Here is a 19,593-nt window from a genome sequence, read left to right on the forward strand (position 1 = left end):
TTAGGGATTCTAATAATGGTCCCCACTTTACACAGGACAAAAGGAAAAGTAACCTTGCCTTAGGTCATCCAACCAGTTCACAAAGGGCTGTGCTTTCACCTGGGTGGTTCCTGGCTCCAGAACAGCAGCTAAAAACCCCTACGCCATCCCGTCTTAGATGTCCACACCCAGCCCAAGTCTACATAAACCTCTGATTACCATCTACTCAGTCACCCAGATGTGCATGTGCTTGAATCCTCAGTCACTGTCCTGACTGAGGCACGTGAAAAGCCTGGCCTAACTTTTTTGGGGAAAAAAAAAAGTCAGGAGGACAAAAATAACACCCCTTTCCAAACTGTGGAATCGGTTGGGATTGGGTAGAAAGAAGAGGGAAGATGTAAACCTCAAGCTCAAGACTGACTGAGGGTTATTTAATCCTCCAGCCTGTGACCCTTTGACGGCACCGTCACTTATCCATCTCTACATTCGTGGTATTTAGCACATGGCAGGTGTTTAATCAACATTTGTTGGAAGAATGTGTGTATGAGTGAATAAAAGATCATACATTTAAATGTCAAGAGGTACCAAAGAAGACTTACGAGCCACAGGAGATGTTCCCTCTTGCAATCAACATTCTGTATCCTTTCCATCAGAAGAGAAGCCTTACTCTCCCAATCTTACTAACAACATCTCCACACCTGCAGTGCAGCAGAGACCATAGATATGCCAGACCTGTCAGCTAAATTATGAGTAATGACGTACAGCTCAGTGTCTCTCTGTAGCCCTGGAAGTCAGGTGGAACTGTGAGGTGACACAAGGCAATATGAAGCAAAGCCATGGATGGATAATGGGTACAAGACGGATGGATGGACAGATGGACCAAAAGACTGCACTAAATTTAAGTTCAGAGCTACACTTACGTACTCCTTGAGGACAGAAGTTATTGTCCTCCTTCATAGCCATGAATTAGGCAGTGCCTAATGCATTGCCTCGCACACAATAGTTTCTCAAGAAATACCTGTTGAATAAAAGAGGAATGAAAAGAAAGTATCTGACAAGCAGTCTCCCTGTGCCAAATGCTATAAAGTACAGGCATTCAGAGTTTATCCAGATACTTATCTAAGTTTGGGCTTCCCTGGTGGCTCAGACGGTAAAGAATCTGCCTGCAGTGCAGGAGACCTGGGTTCGATCCCTGGGATAGGAAGATCCCCTGGAGAAGAGAATGGCTACCCTCTCTAGTATTCTTGCCTGGAGAATCCCATGGACAGAGGAGCCTGGCAGGCTACACTTCATGGGGTCATAAAGAGTTGGACGTGACTGAGTGATTCACCCAAAGTTTGACTCCTGTGTCACAGCTTCTCTGCCAGATTTTACTAATAATGAGGAAAATTAGAAGACCAGCTCCTTCTGGGCTGATTTTTGTTCACACAGCCTACATAAGTTGGGAATGCCTGGAAGTTAACCAGGCTTTCTAAAGACCCAGTAGGAGAGCTCAGAACAGACAGGACAGGACTCTTGCAAGGGTCCCTGAGATAATTTGCTTGAAGACCATTAACTGTCTTCACTTTGCCCACAGAATCTGAAGGCAATGACGTTCAGAGGCACAGCACTCCTTACCCCACAATCAGGAAAGAAAACATTGCTAATGACATCCAGGGAGACCCTCAACAAAGGAAGTTGGCCTGAGAGAGCGTGGAGAGGCAAGCAGCCAACAGTCTGCGGTGGCAGATGTTCTGGCATGACCATAGGAAATGGAGAATCACATATTTAATGTACATCACTTTGCTTTTGTCATGTTGGGTTCTGGGGACAGGTGAAGGGCACGTTCCCCGTTCCACCTTGCAGCCCGGCTTTCTAGTCAATCATTGCTATTCAGGATCATGCTTGTTGAGCCAACAAGAGCATCACACTGTCCTTGAAATCAGTGTGAATATGCTGGACTTAATAATAACTGGAGTGTTGCTTGGTCCCCTGGGCATTCCCTGAAGCGATCATGCCAAGGAGATACTCTGCTCCTCGGGGCTAAGAATTTATAAGAAAAGACTGCATTTTATACATCATAAAATTATTCCTGCAGAAGTGAGCTTCTCTGTCTGGGACACACAAGACCACAACAAAGAGCCCAGCTTTGAGGCAGGTTCTTCACAGAGACAGTGTGTAAATTCTGAGCCTCAGAATCTGCAAATTAGGATTTGAGGCACCCTGCCTGTCATGGTGGGGTAGGGCTTTGTCAGCAAAACCCAGTGTCAAGGTTTGTCCAAACCCTTCAGGTGCACACCCACAAATCACTGATGCCAACTCTGCAGGGACTGTTCACTCCAAAACCTGGAGCTGTTGGGAAAAGTCTCCATCCCGTCACTCAATTCTCCAGTCTGCCACCAGAGGAAACTTTGCATCCCTGGCCCCTCAAAAAGACACATGCCTCTCAGAACAGTGGACACTCTGGGGCTCAAGGAACCCTGAGCAGGTTCACAAGTACTAAACTCACTGCCACACACGCAAAGGGCCAGGAAGCCTGACCTGAAATGTGCCGAGGTCTGGCCCCGTCACTGCTCACCCGCTCCTCTGGGCACATGGCCTGACAGTGTAGTTAGGTTGTGTGGGTCCCTCTCTGTCTCCTCGGTGCCATTCTCCACCGGGAACTGCATCACCAGGCTTGCTGGGGCCTTCCAATGCGCTCCCCCGATGGAGGCACTGCCAGATTAGCCTTCCCCTCCCACTCCCTGCTTTGGGCCACACTGTGGGCAGGAATGCCTCCCTCCACACTCCAGCCACTGCCATGCAGCCACGCGTCCACCTTCAGCTCTCTTCTGGTTTAAAGAAGACCGTCCTCTCCCCCTGATACTTCAAGCCCAGTGATGGAGGCAGCTTCCTGCTCCTGACTGACTCTGGGTACCTCAGCATCCCTTCTTGATTTTCAGAACCCCACCCTTTGCTCTATAAGTCTCCCCTCATCAAACTATCCAAGAGGAATTCTGTTTCCTAGCAGGGCTCTGGCAAGTAAATACATGCAATGGAAAGGGCGTTGATCTTGGATTAAGGAACCTGGGTTCAAGATGCTGCTCTGCTTCTGACTAGCCGAGTGACCTTGACCAAACGCTTCATCTCTAAACTGCAGCTCCCAACCACATCATCAGAGTAAGAAGCTGGGTCTGTGCAGGGAAGACCTCCCTTTTCTTCATGCCAGCACCAGCGTTTCCTGGGACTTCCCTCCAGGATCCTGGGGCTCTGAAGAGCAAGCCAGACATACCAGTCACTAGTTCCTGTAGTGACTTTGATACTTGATATATACAGATTACATGGTCTTCTCTGGAGAATGAACACAATGATTAGGATAGCAATTTTCTTAAAAGAGGTTGTCTGGGCTTCTCTGGAATCAAGATTGTCAGGAGAAATATCAACAACCTCAGATATGCAGATGATACCACCCTAATGCAAGAAAATGAAAAGGAACTAAAGAGCCTCTTGATGAGGGTGAAAGAGAAGAGTGAAAAAGCTGGCTTGAAACTCAACATTAAAAAAAACTAAGATCCTGGCATCTGGTCCCAGCATCTCATAACAAATAGAAGGGGAAAAAATGGAAGCAGTGACAGATTTTATTTTCCTCGTCTCCAAAATCACTGTGGACAGTGACTGTAGCCACGAAATTAAAAGATGCTTGCTCCTTGGAAGGAAAGCTGTGACAAACCTAGACAGCATATTAAAAAACAGAGACATCACTTTGTCAACAAAGGTCCATAGAGTCACAGCTGTGGTTTTTCCACTAGTCATGTATGGATGTGAGAGTTGGACCATAAAGAGAGTTGAGCACTAAAGAATTGATGCTTTTGAACACAGAAGACTCTTGAGAGTCCCTTGGACTATGAGATCAAATCAGTCAATCCTAAAGGAAATCAGTCCTGAATTTTCATTGAAAGGACTGATGCAGAAGCGGAAGCTCCAATACATTGGCCACCTGATACGAAGAACTGACTCACTGGAAAAGACCCTGATGCTGAGAAAGACTGAAGGCAGGAGGAAAAGGGGATAACAGAGGACAAGATGGTTACATGGTATCACTGACTCAAAGGGCATGAGTTTGAGCAAGCTCAAGGAGATGATGAAGGACAGGGAAGCCTGGTGTGCTGCAGTCCATGGGGTCACAAAGTGACGGACACGACTGAGCGACTGAACAATAACAATGGTTTAGACATGAGAGTTGGAACACAAAGAAGGCTGCCCACCAAAGAATTGATGCTTTCAAAACTGTGGTGCTGGAGAAGACTCTTGAGAGTCCCTTGGACTACAAGGAGATCAGACCAATCAATCCTAAAGGAAGTCAACCCTAAGTATTCATTGGAAGGACTGATGCTGAAACTGAAGCTCCAATACTTTGGCCACCTGATGGGAAGAGCCGACTCATTGGAAAAGACCCTGATGCTGGGAAAGATTGAGGGCAGGAGGAAAAGGGGACAGCAGAGCATGAGATGGTTAGATAGCATCACTGACTCCATGGATGTGAATTTGAGCAAACTCCACAAGATAGTGGGCTGCAGTCCATGGGTTCGTGAAAAGTCAGACATGACGGAGCGACTGAACAACAATATTGGGGTTCTCAAGGCACTCAGGAAGGGAAGCCAAGTACCAATTGTACTAGACACTGGCCCTTCCTGACACGAGGAGGCTGACCTTTCTTCTGTAGGCTCGTGTAGTCTGCCAGGTGTGTGGGCTGCAGGAGCCCAGGGGAATGCTTGGCTCTTTGCAGGTAGGCGCCCATTCCTCCAAGGGCGAGTCTCAGGAAGGGCACAGCAGTGCCCCTCGTGGCCAACACTCACAGCCATGACAAGTTCCAGGGGGGACCTGTGTGGGGTGCCAGCAGCCTCCCCCACCCTGACCTCCTGCCTCTACAGCCCCTCACCGCACCCCAGGTGCCGCCCCTGGGAAGATCACCACCTCACTTGGTCCTCGCAGCCTCCTCCTGATGCCAGCAGGGCAAGAGCTTTTGACATTTACATTTCACAAGTAATAGACAAGTGCATTCAAGGAAAACGAGTCCCAGAGGCATTTCCCAAAGTTGCACAGTTCACGACCAAAATCCGGGCCTTGGTGTCTTTTACAGAACCCGATATTCAATTTATGTAGATGATTAAACTAAATTACTGGCTTGAAGGACTCTGTGTCTGGAACGAGGCCAACTTTGGCATGTTTTTAATTCAGGATTAGAAGCATGTCCCCTGGCTGATCTCCATAATGTCATAGGCTTACCGGGAAATAAAGATAGCTCTCTGTGAACTTTGGCTTCTTAGCTGTACTTTCCCACGTGCTTTGGTGAATGTTGTCTCACACAGGTGGGGCCATTTGGGCCAAGGTCACACAACTACTCAGCTCCTCAAGTCAGCGCTGGAGCCCCCATGTCTCTCAATTCTAAGTCTGGTACTGTCTTTGCCTCTTCACAATCCTTCAGTCAGTCAACAAACGTGCTGAGTCAGCAAGGGCCAGGCCTGCGTCCGAACAGCAGCAAACGAGGCCCAGCTCCTGCCCTTAGGAATGTTGAGAGTCTGGTGGGAAAATGGCTGCATGAAGGACAATAGAGGTCCAGGGGATGGCTGTAAGGAAGGGATGTGCTAGGAACATAGGAGGAGCCCCCCTGTCTTCCTTGGAGGCACCGCACAGAGGAGCAGGGGAAGAGCCGAGACTTGAAGGACCTGAAGATGACCTGGATCCAGCAGGCAGGGCACTGCTGGAGGAAGCAGCATACTGGGCCCAGCAGGAGCTCAGTGGGCCAAGGTGTAAGCAGGTCTGGCCAGGTTGTTCAGCGGGGCAGGAGCCTCAGGAGCAAGGATGCGACAGACTGACCGGGACAGGTCAACAGGAGGGTCTCCCTGAGTCCGTATGGAGACAGCGATTTCCAGGGGAGAGGAGCACCATGACATTTGGGAATCATCCAAGAATTTCAAAGGGAGCCACGCAGTAGGTAATTCTTGGCAAGCCCTGTGTGACGGTTACTGCACCTGGGAGCGTGGTATCTGATGACTTTCAAGAGCCTCTCTCCAGGAAGGATAAAAAGCACCAACAGCAATAACAGTACTCACTGCTGCAGCTGCCTAGCTCACCTGGCGCCAGAAGGAGCCCTGCTGGTGTTCAGAGAATACAGTCAGCATTTTATTACAGCATCTGGTGGACTCATCTCACTCTGAGATGAGATGCAAACGTGCTTTTTAAAAAAAAAAAAATGCTTAACAAAAAAACAGAAGTGGTCCACCCTCAGGTCCAGCCAGGCGCAGCTCCTGAAAGAAGCTGCTCTGAGCCTCGGGGGTGAACCCATCCCTATGGGTGTCCTGCACCCTGGCGGGCACCCGCCCCCACTCATGTCTGGTGCTGTTGAATGTTTCCTGAGTTCTAGGTCTGGCCTCCTCAGCAAGCCTGGGGCTTCCAGGGCCAGAGACTACAGCTGCACCTTCACAAAACCTCGGGCCACAGCGCACATGTGAGGGATGTGAAATAAATGAAAGTGGATAAAGGCAGCTCCCTCCTCCCTTAGTACAGCAGCACGTACAGGCAGTGCGTGCCCTTCCTGACAGCTTGTCTGTCTGTGTGTCTCCCCAGGAGGGACAGCAATTGACTCCCTGGCATCTTACCTTCCCGTGATCAATTTCTCCTGGCATTTGTCAGACTCTCATACTTCCGCTGCGGCCCTCCGAGGGTGGGTTCTGTTCGTGGAATCTCAGCACGGCCCATCTGAAGGGAGGTGCCTTTCTTAACACCACTTTTCAGAGCAGAAACATCAAGACAAGGGAAACCAGAGAGAAGAGAGGCTAGGCTGCAGCAGAGACCCAAGAACACTGGTGCAGGGTTCCAAGTGACAGGTGTTTCCAGAGGGTCACAGAAGCTGGCCCAGGAAGGGGCCACAGTTACAGCTTCCTACATGGTATCTCTCTGTTGATTAAAAAGCTGTGGCTTTCTCCCCTACCCCTGACAGAGCCCAATTCCATGTCAGGGAGCCAGATCCACAGATCCTGAATGTTTTTTCATCTCCAAGAGTCTCCTGTCCTCTGCCAATAGCCAAGAAAGGGCTTATTAAGCCATAAACTCTTAGTAGCTGAGATCTCAGAAATAAATTAATTTAGCAGATACTCCTGATAATCTGGCCCTGGGAAAGCAGAAACAACAATAAGCCCTGCAGGAAGGGTGAGACTCCAATTGAATAGAAAGATCACAAGAAGGGGGAGATATTCAATTCCCCATGTCTAAGCCCTGTCCTGCGCCAAATACATAACACACACGGTCTATTTTCACTGCGGTCTTCGGGAGAGCAGGTGCTGTTATCCGCACTGACAGATGAGGTACCAGCAGCACAACAAAGCCGACGTACTTGGTCAAGGTCACATTGCTAGGCTAGGGCAGGTCTGGACTTGATCCCTGCTACTGAGCAGAGAGTCCTATGAGGAGACTGTTTAAAAACAGATTTCTCAGTCCCCCATTAGAGACTCTGATGCATCAGTGTGGGGAGAAAAGTCCAGGAATCTGCATATTTAACCAGCACCTCAAAGTGACTCCAGGGCTTTGGATGTCAAGTGGTGGTTTATAACATGAGCTTTTGAAAGACACTTGAGTTAGAAACCTAGCTCTGTGACCTTGAACAAGTCACTTAAGCTACCTAAGCCCCAGCTTCTCCATCTGTAGGTGATGGTATGCACACCACCCAGGCTTGTGGTGAGATTTATAGGGAATACTGCAGGAAAGTGCCTGGCATGGGCTCACCTCTAACATTTCAGGGGCCTGGGGCAACAGCACAAGCAGAGGTACCCCGGCCTGCAGCTCACTGCCCTTCACTTCTCACCCGTTCTATTCTGCACCCTTAGGATCCTGTCCTGTCGAGTGCAGACAACTCAGGACATAATCAAAGCTTTGTCCACACCCACTGAAAACAATGCTCCCCACCCCTACACCCTTTGGACCTAGGGTTGTACAAACTAGGAGCATGGTCTGACCCAGGGAATGCAGATTCAGGGAAGAGACTACCCAAGTGGGCAGGAAATTCTAGGCCTCCTGGTACTTGAGGGGATGAAGGCTTCTGATGGGCGTGTTCCCCTGGTCCACAGACACCTCACCTCCTGAGGAAGGCACGGCAAGGGGCCAGCCAGGCAGGGCCCTCCAAAGTCAGGGCCCAGGGAAGGGGCCCTGGTAGCCTAGGTCCAAAGATAGGAGATCAAGTGCATAGACGGAGAAGGCAGTGGCACCCCACTCCAGTACTCTTGCCTAGAAAATCCCGTGGACGGAGGAGGCTGGTAGGCTGCGGTCCATGGGTCGCTAGAGTCAGACACGACTGAGCGACTTCACTTTCACTTTTCACTTTCATGCATTGGAGAAGGAAATGGCAACCCACTCCAGTGTTCTTGCCTGGAGAATCCCAGGGACGGGGGAGCCTGGTGGACTGCCGTCTATGCGGTCGCACAGAGTCGGACACGACTGGAGCGACTTAGCAGCAGCAGCAGCAAGTGCACAGAGTTGACAATACTATGTTACACCCTTGAAAGTTGCTAAGAGAGTAGATCTGTAAAGTTCTCACTTAAAAAAAGAAATGGTAATTACGTGGTGTGCTGGAGGTGGCAGCTAAGCTAAGGTGCTAATATTATCGCAGTATGCGTGTGTGCTCAGTCGCTCAGTCACGTGTGACTCTTGCAACTCTATGGACTGTAGCCCGCCAGGCTCCTCTGTCCATGGGATTACCCAGGCAAGAGTACTGGAGTGGGTTGTCATTTCCTCCTCCAGGGGATCTTCCTGACCCTTGTACACCTGTATCAAATTAATGCATGGTACACTTTAAACTTATACAATATTACCTGTCAATTATATCTCAATAAAATGGGGTGGGGGGACCATCCTACTTGGCAAAGGGTTAACACATTCCAAGGGCCCCAGAGACACATTGCTACTGCCAGCCCTGAATGTGGCCTTGGTCTTGGTGCCACCATTGTTGAGCTCATGCTTTTTGATGCCCCAAATTGGAAGCCACAGGCAGAGGCCCATGACATCACCCACAGTCACATAGGGCTGGTCATGGGGAATCCAGAGAGGCTAATGCCTGTTCTCCAAGGCAGCCCCAGAAAGAAAACACATAGAGACCACCTGGCCCCGACATGGCTCTGAGAATACTTGAGCGCATTTCCTCACGTGCACTCTTATCAACAGGCCTGAGGGGAGGAGTTGACAATAGCAGGGAAACGATCCCCAGTTTATGGATGAGAAACCGAGAAATAAGAGAACTCTCACTCATTTATTATAGTGTTTATCGCTTTCTGTCTGTTAAGGTTTGGAGCTGCATGGGTCTGAGTTCAAATTCTGCCTCTGGCACTAGGACCTGGGGCAGCTGTTCACTTCTTCTAGCCTCAGCTTCCTCATCTGTGAGATGGGGAAACACATGCTCCAAGTATTATAGACATTGAAGGCAATAATATACGAAAATCAATTAACACAGAATCTAGCAAATTCTGAGAGCTCAGGAAGTGTCACCTGTTATTATTTACCCTATATTATTTCAGGCAATGGCACCCCACTCCAGTACTCTTGCCCGGAAAATCCCATGGATGGAGGAGCCTAGTAGGCTGCAGTCCATGGGGTCGCTAAGAGTCGGATACGACTGAGCGACTTCACTTTCATGCATTGGAGAAGGAAATGGCAACCCATTCCAGTGTTCTTGCCTGGAGAATCCCAGGGACGGGGGAGCCTGGTGGGCTGCTGTCTATGGGGTCGCACAGAGTCGGACACGACTGAGGTGACTTAGCAGCAGCATTTACCTTATTGGGCTTCCCTGGTGGCTCAATGGTAAAGAATCCACCTGCTAATGCAGGAGATGCAGGTTTGATCCCTGGGTCAGGAAGATTCCCTGGAGGAGGAAATGGCAACCCACTCCAATATTCTTGCCTGGAAAACGCCATGGACAGAGGAACCTGGCATGTTATAGTCTGTGAAGAGTCGGACACGACTTAGCAACTGAAAACAACATTTACCTCATTGGGGAACATGGTTTACCTGTCTGAGTAGGCTGCAAAGCCCTGCAAAGGGGCCAAGATCCATATTCCACTTCAGATTCCTCTTCCCTTGAGAGCTGAGCGCAATGTTTGGGACATACCAACCAACTGATAAATGTTGGGGGAATAAGTAAAATAATATAAAATGAATGAGAAGGGGAGAAGAGCGTGATCCACAAAATCCACAACACCTTGATCCAAGCAAAGTCCAAGCAGCTAAGGAGCCTGGTGAGAGGGAGGCACCAATGCGCCCTTTACCCAGAGCACTAATTGCTTCCAAGACAGACATACTGTATGCCAGACCCAACTCAGGCTCCAGCAAGGCTGGAGAGATGGTGGGAGAAGGTTTCAGAAGGATCTGGGAACACAGCTAACATTAAATGACTCATTTTTTTAAAAAAAACCACGAAGCTAAACTGGAACCATATAGTTGGATCACATGATAATATAAAAGTTTAACATGCATATGTATATATTTATTTAGTTTCCTTGGACAGTCTGACAAACCCCTTGGGACCTGCTTTATGACAGGAAAGCTATTTTCAGACCAATATGTTAAGAAACGGAGTCTCTACTCAGGACCTTAGCGTGCACCCCTGGGGCTCAGTGGACTGGGTGGGTCTTCCCCTTGGCTCCTCCAAGTGATCTGGGCACAGACTCCTTTGCCTCATTCAGAGCAACGCTAGGATTCTAAGCCAAGAAAAAGTTCCCAGAAAAGAGATGGGTCATGAAGGATGAGAGCCAGAAAACTAGAGGAAACATCAAGTGTTTGAAGGAATCTGGAGAATGAAGTGATTTTGTTTTCACAACAAATTAATTTAGGCAGCACACGCTTTCATTCTCTTTCAAGCCTACATTAGAAAAATATCCATATTAGCCCTGGAAAAGAACAATCAGGACAAGGCTCAAGTGATTCTAATGAGATCCACATTTCCAGGGCATTTTCCAGATCTGAAGCAAGGCCGAGCAAAGTTGAGATGTCAGAACTGAAAGCTTAGGGGAAACAGACAGGAGAAGTCCCACCAAATCAAAGAGGGCCTTGTCCTAACTCACTCAAGTGCCCCCAAGGGATCGTCTTCAATGTGAGCCTGCTGGGTCTTACTATGGATCTACACCTCCCCAGTCCACTTGTAGAGCACCCCCTACTCTGAGCATCTACTGCAATCACCAACAATAAAAGTCATCTGAAGTTCCTGATTGTGACCCACATCAGTTATATAATGTCTTCTAGGAGGCACCTGTTTCTCTGTTAACAAGAAGTGGGGTACACAGTCAGGCCTTCTGCCTTTGGTAGGCTGCAGACCTTCAAACCTGGCACTAATCCTTTCTACCGGGACACCCCTATCTGTCAGCCCTTCCCAAGCACAGAGCAATATCCCCCGGGCAACCCCATCCATGAGCTCAGTTCTGTACTTCTCCTGCAATCAAGTTTCTGAATCCTTCCCAAAAAATATACGAAGGTGCAGTGTGGGAAAGCAGTAGAACCTGAAGGAAGGATGGAAGAAGAGAAAGGAGGGCAGGGAAGAAAGAGGGAGGAGCAGAACATTTCTTGAGCATCCTTCAAACTGCTCCCTGAAGCAGTCCATTTTATGCCGTTTTATAGACCAGGAAGTTAAAGCCCAGAGAGTTTAAGTAGCTTTCAAGATCACACAGCTGATAGTGCAAGAGCTAAGAGTTTTATTCATGACTTCCTGGCTCCAAAGTCCCATCCTATATGTTTTCCTGAATATTAAAATCATCACACCATACAGAGTGATTCCACACTCGCACATGCTAACTGTCACACTTACTCCCAGCTGGACCCAAACTGAGGACCAGTGTCACAACAACAGTGAGTGACAAGGAGTTCCAAACTGCTTATTACTTCACCCCGAACCTTCCAGTGCATCTGAAAAAGGCCAAAACTTCCCAGAAAAATTCATTTTCCCCTCCTCATTCAGTAATTCCAGGAAAAAGGAGGCCACAAGTAGTCTTGATACATAGCTCAGGGTTTGGATTTCATAAAAGTGGTCAAAGTCCCAACCTCTTCAAGGTCTAATTAAACCTCTGCGGCCCTACATACATCCAGACAAAACTCTAATTCTAAAATACACAGGTTCATAGCAGCACAGTTCACCATAGCCAAGACACGAAAGCAACCTAAGTGTCCATCAACAGATGAATGGATACAATGTGGCACATATATACAATGGGATACTACCCAGCCATTAAAAGGAATAAAATAATTCCATTTGCAACAACGTGGATGGACCTAGAGATTATCATAATAAGCAAAGTCATAAAGAGAAAGACAATACCATATGGTATCACTTACAAGCAGAATCTAAAATAGGACACAAACGAACCTATCTACAAAACAGAAACAGACTCGCAGACACAGAAACAGACCTGTGGTCGCCAAGGGAAGGAGGACGAGGAGGAGTGGATCGGGGGTCTGGGATTAGCAGATATAAACTATTGCATACAGAACAGAGAAACAACAGGGTTCTACTGTAGCGCACAGAGAACTATATTCGATATCCTATGATAACCCATAATGGAAAATATAATAATATATATACACGCATAACTGCTATTACTTCTGTATAGCAGAAACTAACACAACACTACGCATCAACTATATGTCAATTAAAAAAAAAACTCTGAGACCATAACTGCCACCCCACATTACTCTAGTATATGAATGTGTGTAGATAAATATTCATGTGCATTTTGTTTCATTTTATCTGTATCATATACATGCACATTTTGTTTTAACATCTATCTGTATCATATATATGTTTGTGGGCATTGATATACATATAAAACAAAATACACATGAAGTTCTCATTGGGATGTCTCTGTCTGGCTGACACCTTGAGTGTTTTTATCTGCAACTGGACTAAGTCAGCACCACGCTACATAAAGCTTCCTTCCAAGGAAAATAACATAACAAGAGGGGCTGGAAGATGGATGGAAGAAAGCTGCTTCATCATCACATAGAAGAATGTGCATTCTTGATCCTTCCTTTCCCTTCTTGATCCTTCCTTTCCCTTCTGGGTGTGCCCAGGAAGTTCTATCGATATTTAAATCAAGGCAAGGTACTCCTGGGTTTTCTCTCAGAAACCCTTTCATCCTGGCTCGCTTTCTGAGCACAAAACACCCAGAGCCTGGGCAGGAAAAGGCACAGACACCAAGTGACATGGAGTCTCGGTTGGTGTCTCTGTGCCTCCCATGGGGGACCTGGAACTCATGAACTCAGGCATAGTGCTCCGACTGTGACTCCCACTTGTTTTCATAATTGAAAAACAAATCATCTGTGATGTTCCAGGCCCCTGAGAGGCACACACATAGAAATGTGGCATCCCTACAGTAAGACTCCTATGTTATGACTTTAGCATGAACTGAAGAGCCATCATAAGAAACACTGGGTTGGAAGAAGAACAAGCTGGAATCAAGATTGCCGGGAGAAATATCAATAACCTCAGATATGTAGATGACACCACCGTTATGGCAGAAAGCAAAGAACTAAAGAGCCTCTTGATGAAAGTGAAAGAGGAGAGTGAAAAAAGTTGGCTTAAAGCTCAACATTCAGAAAACTAAGATCATGGCATCTGGTCCCATCACTTCATGGCAAATAGATGGGGAAACAGTGGAAACCGAGGCTGACTTTATTTTGGGGGCTCCAAAATCACTGCAGATGGTGACTGAAGCCATGAAATTAAAAGACACTTGCTTCTTGGAAGGAAAGTTATGACCAACCTAGACAGCATATTAAAAAGCAGAGACATTACTTTGCCAACAAAGGTCCATCTAGTCAAGGCTATGGTTTTTCCCGTGGTCATGTACGGATGTGAGAGTTGGACTGTGAAGAAAGCTGAGTGCCTAGGAATTAATGCTTTTGAACTGTGATGTTGGAGAAGACTATTGAGAGTCCCTTGGACTGCAAGGAGATCCAACCAGTGCATTCTGAAGGAGATCAGCCCTAGGATTTCTTTGGAAGGAATGATGCTAAAGCTGAAACTCCAGTACTTTGGCCACCTCATGCAAAGAGTTGACTCATTGGAAAAGACCCTGATGCTGGGAGGGATTGGGACAGGAGGAGAAGGGGACGACAGAGGATGAGATGGCTGGATGGCATTACCGACTCGATGGACATGAGTTTGAGTAAACTCCGGGAGTTGGTGATGGACAGGGAGGCCTGGCGTGCTGCGATTCATGGGGTCACAAACAGTCAGACATGACTGAGCAACTGAACTGAACTAAACTGAAGAGCCATCATTAAGACAGGTAGAGCAAGGTGACTTTATAGACCTCTGATAATCTTGGGACTTCTCTCCCAGGATGTTCATTTTTAATTCAGAGTATTTGAATACAATGCTCTGTATTGCTTGAGTATGTCACTTTCTCTGTAATAAAAACCTCCCTCCCATTACTCACTTTTCTAGTGTGGATTCAAAGCCAACCAATTCAACTCCTTGGAGACTCCCCTCTGCTCACCTCTACATCCCCTTGCACACTCACAACCACCTGGTAACTTAAAGAAATACATATGTGGAAGGACGACTGGAAAGAGCCAATATGAAAAAGCAGGTGTGTGGCGGGTGTATCTAATACAGAAGGGATGGAATGGTTTACAGCAGTCCCCAGCCTTTTGGGGACCAGGGACTGTTTTCATGGAAGACAGTTCTTCCACAAACTGAGGGACACTTTCGGGATGAGTCCAGCACATCACATTTATTGTGTTGTTGATCAGTTGCTTAGTTGTGTTTTACACTTTGTGACCCCAGAATGCCAGGCTTCCCTGTCCTTCACTATCTCCCTGAGTTTGCTCAAACTCATGTCCATTGAGTCAGTGATGCCATCCAACCATCTCATCCTCTGTCACCCCCTTCTCCTCCTGCCCTCAATCTTTCCCAGCATCAGGGTCTTTTCTACTTTATTTCTATTATTATTACATCAGTTCCACCTCAGATCGTCAGGTATTAGATCCCAGAGTTAGGGGACCCCTGCTTTACATCACTCTGATAAAGAGGAATCTGAGAAGTGACAGAGGTAGGAAGACGACCCTCACCCCAGGCTGGTGATGGGTGGGGATAAAAGACTGGAAAAGTCAACAGGAGCCGAGGTGGAAAGAGGAGAATTCAAGGACTGTTTGATCTAAGGCTGGCTGGATAGAAGAGGGTGCAAGCCAAAGACTTTGTTCTTAAGCCTCTGCCACTCTCTAGGTGAGCCCAGAAGGCAGCAAAGAGCTGACCCGGGAGACCATCTAGATGGACACTAGATAATGCAGGACTAAACTCACAGTGTCTCCAGATTTAAATATTGCCCATCTGAAACATTCTCAACCTCCAATCGAGTTGTACAGCAAATGGACGGTCTCAGTATTCCCACCGTATGATGCCCTCTGAGATGGCCAAGATGCCCTCTGGGGGAGCATAAAGAAAGGCTCTAGGCTCAGAGTACAGCCTTGCTCACCTTGACCTCCTGCCAAACATGAGACTTCCTTAGACTTGGCAACTTTCTTGTCCTACGTGAAAGGACAGGGCTGCAGGATTCTCCCTCAAAACTGGACTCCTCAGCCTAAATGGAAACCACAGGTTGCATGTGTATATGTGTTTCCTCTAATCTAGACTCTGGCAAAACAGTGAGACTGCTAGGAGAGTGAATTCCTGAGAGAATAAGGCAGGAAAGAGGAACAGACCAATCTTTCAGAGGGAGCAGCCACGGTGGGAGAGCTGTCCTCCCTACTTTTTACCCTCAAGCAATGGCGTCTGCATGAGAAATCAGGTCTGTTAGGCAGGGCGCAAGGGAGCCTACTTCTCTCTCCAGCCTGAAAACTTCTAAGCAGCTCTGGAAGGATGCCTCTCAGAGAAGGTGCACATCCAACTGAGCCAAATAAAGAGAGAACTTCAGAGCAGACAGCCCCCACCGTCAACAACACGCTGCTTTTCTTCTTGAGGGGCTCCAAGGAAAGACAACCGACATGAAAATGAGCCTTGCAATTTTCTAGAGCCACCGAAATGGATGACAGGTGTGAATAATGAGCCATTAGGATGTTGAGTTCACTCAACACAGAAAGAGATAAAATGAAGGTGCCTCTTTCAAAGGGACACGAGCAAGAAATAGCTTCTAGTTCCCATGAGAATAAGAGGTGGAGAGTGACATCTTTTTCTAGTCCCTACTAGACTCCCAAAGATATGCTTGGATATACAGTAAGAACCATGTCAAAGTTCATATCCTTTACCCAGAAATACTATTCCAAGGATTTCTCTAAAGGAGATCAGTAAACTAAAGCAAAAAAAGGATATTATATGGAAAAAACAAAAATGAAAAAACATTAACTATAGTATTATCCAGAATGGCCCCAAACTGGAAATAACCTGTCAAACCAGTCAGAAGTGAGTTAGTCATAGTGGTTTGTATTTGCATTATAGCCTATCATCCAGCCATCAAAATGACAGTTACAAAGATTGCATAAAACATGAAATCATGTTTATGATGTAATTTAAGGTCAAAAATGGTTTCTGTATATTTGAGTACTTACTACAGCTTCACTCTCTTACACAATTTGCATGCATTATCTCTTTTCATCCTCAAAGAACCTATGGGTAGGGCGAGGTCTATTACTGTCCTCCTTGTAGTGATGAGAAAATTGAGACAAAGTTGCTTAGTAATTTTCCCAAATTCACAGTAACACCAGGATTCAAACATATGGTGACTGACACTGAAGCCATTTCTCCTCATTCAACATGCCATAAAAGCCCTAGACCTCAAGGATAATAAGCAAAGGTTATTTTGCACATTAATATACATGAAATAATGTAGGCCTAAAATATATATTTATATTTCTATATTTATTAAAATATGAGAAATAACAGATGGAACAAATAGAAAACAAATAGCAATGTAGTAGATTTAAATCCAGTCATATCAATAATAGCAGCAAGTGTAAATAGTAATGTACTATTACATATAAATCAAATGTAAATAGTCTAAACAGTCCAATTATAAGATTGTCAAACTGGATTTAAAAAGGAAGACCTAACTATAAACTGCAAAATTCATTTTATTTTTTTGAGGAACTCATTTTAAAAGCAAAGGCCTGCATAATCTAAAAGTAAGGATGGCCCCCCAAAAAATGGTTTATTTCTACATATTAACAACAAATAATGAGAAACTGAAATTTTTAAATAGCATTACAACAGCATTAAAGAAAAAAGAATTCTGGAATAAACTTAACTGCCGGGAGCTGGTGAGGCATTCCATTCGTGACAAAGGTCATGAGGAAGGAGGCTCAGCATACGCAAAGGCGGGATCAAGCCTCAGGAGTCCCCCTGGATATTCTCGAGCATCTACCCCCAAAAAACCAGAGTCTGCCTACTTTATTGCTTTGTGCTCTCACCTCTGACTTTACTGGGGGCTGTCCCCCACCACCATCTCACTCTGTCAAAGAGTTAACTTACAGCTCCAATTAATAAAGTTCCTGGGCAACTAGGAGTGTTTAAATCCAAACCCCTCAGATGGCTCTCTAACTTGCCTGACAAGTTTACCCGGACTCCTACAGCTATGCATACGATTGTTTACAATCTCCCAGCCTCGAGATGCACGGGAAGCTTAAGATATTCAAATAGCTTAGAGCCTCTCAGAGAGTTAGAAACTGTCAGAATAAAACTAGTAAAAGATTTCATTGATGAGCCAATGCTTGTTGCCAAGTTTCCACATCCCCTGGATTGTATCCTTGAATGTGTATTAATTAATATAGTTGGTATGTAGGAAAAAAGGTAGTGGCCTTGGTGTTAGTAACTTTAGACCCTTAAGGTAATAAATTCTTTCCTTTGTTGTAAACCCATTACACATCCGCCCTATAGGAATGCAATTTTATCTTCAGAAAATGGTGCCAAACCTTAAAATAATTACGCTTAGAGAAAATAAGTCTTACAGTTGATAAGTCTTTGTCAAGAGTCATAAAATGTTAATAGGCCTTCTGGCCAGAAGATGATGTAAATCACCTAAACCATTTGTATACGATAAATTTGCAGGAAAGAAACCCTGGTTTTTGATAAGGATCAAAGACTGCTGACTTTGCATCCCCTATTATCCTCTATGTGTAACTTAGGGTATAAAAGCCCCTGTTGAAAATAAAGCTACGGGCCTTGCTCACCAACGCTTGGTCTCCCCATGTCATTCTTCCCCTCAATTTCCAGCTGAGTCTCCATCTGGAGCGCGGATATCCTCTGCGACCATTTATTTGCCTGGGCTTCTAAGACCCACTCGAGAAGGTGTCTAAGGTGGGGCACCTTCCGCTATTCGAGAGGGCACCTGCGGCCTCCGTGGTCAGAGCTAACCTGGTATCATGGGTTATATTGATTTTCCGCGTAAACCAAGCTACTCAGCTTCTTTTCTCCACTGAATTTTCCTACTGAGCTATCCTCATTCTATTACTCTTTATATCTTTGATAAATAAATAAATAAATAGGTCGCCGAAGCTGTCTCTCCTTCGAATACCCTGGATCAGCCGGGGCTGGACCCCGGCACTTAACAAAATATTTGAAATATCTGTATGCTGAGAACTATAAGATTTACTAAGATAAAGAAGCCTGAATTACATGGATTAGAAGATCAATATTGTTAGATGTCCTTTCTCAACAAATTAACCTGTGGGTGAAAAGTTATGGCAGTCAAAATGGGATTTTGTTTAGAAATTGGCAAGCTAATTCCATATGGAAATGCACAGACTTAGAATAGCCAAAACAATTTTGAAAAAGAATAAAGTTGGGGGACACACATTAACAGATTTCAAGACTTACTGTGGAGCCACAGAAATCAGAAATCGGTAAATGCATAAGAATAAGTATATAGATGAATAAAGGAAGGAGAATCAACTGATTCTTAACAAAGATTCCACAAGAAAGGAATTCAGTAGAGAAAGAAGAGTCTTTTCAACAAATGGTGTTTGAACAGTTGGATATCAATAAGCAGACAGACAGAAAAAATGAGATATTCCCAACTCTTATCTCATACCATATATATAGATAATACAAGAGCTAAAACAACAACATTTCTTGAAGAAAGCGAGACAAAATTTTATGACTTTGGATTTCTCAAGACTGTAGATAGGACAAAAAAGCATGAACCATGAAAGAAAAACATATGATAAACTGGACTTCACCAAAATTAAAAACCTCTGTTTTCAAAAGACTTACGAAAATTAAAAGAATAGAAACATACTGGGTGAAAATGCTTGAAAACCACATATCTGACCCCCCTCCAAAAAATGAATATGGAATATATAAAAATTTCAAAAGAAAAAAAGCAGTAAAAATGGCCATATAATGTAAAAAGTTTGCAAAAATTGTTTATAAATAGTCAATAAGTACATAAAAAGATGTTCATATCACTCACTTATAATCAAAATTGGAAGGATTGACCATACCAATCGTTAACAAGAGTGTGGAGCAACTGGAATTCTCATATACTGCTAGTAGAGATGCAAAATGATACAACCACTTTAGAAAATAATATGGCAATTTCTTATAATGTTTAACATGTACTTTACCATACTACCCAGAAATCACAGCACTAATTATTTACCCAAGAGAAATAAAAATCCATGTCCATTCAG

This window comes from Bos mutus, chromosome 26 (assembly GCF_027580195.1).
Source record: "Bos mutus isolate GX-2022 chromosome 26, NWIPB_WYAK_1.1, whole genome shotgun sequence".
Lineage (NCBI taxonomy): Eukaryota > Metazoa > Chordata > Mammalia > Artiodactyla > Bovidae > Bos > Bos mutus.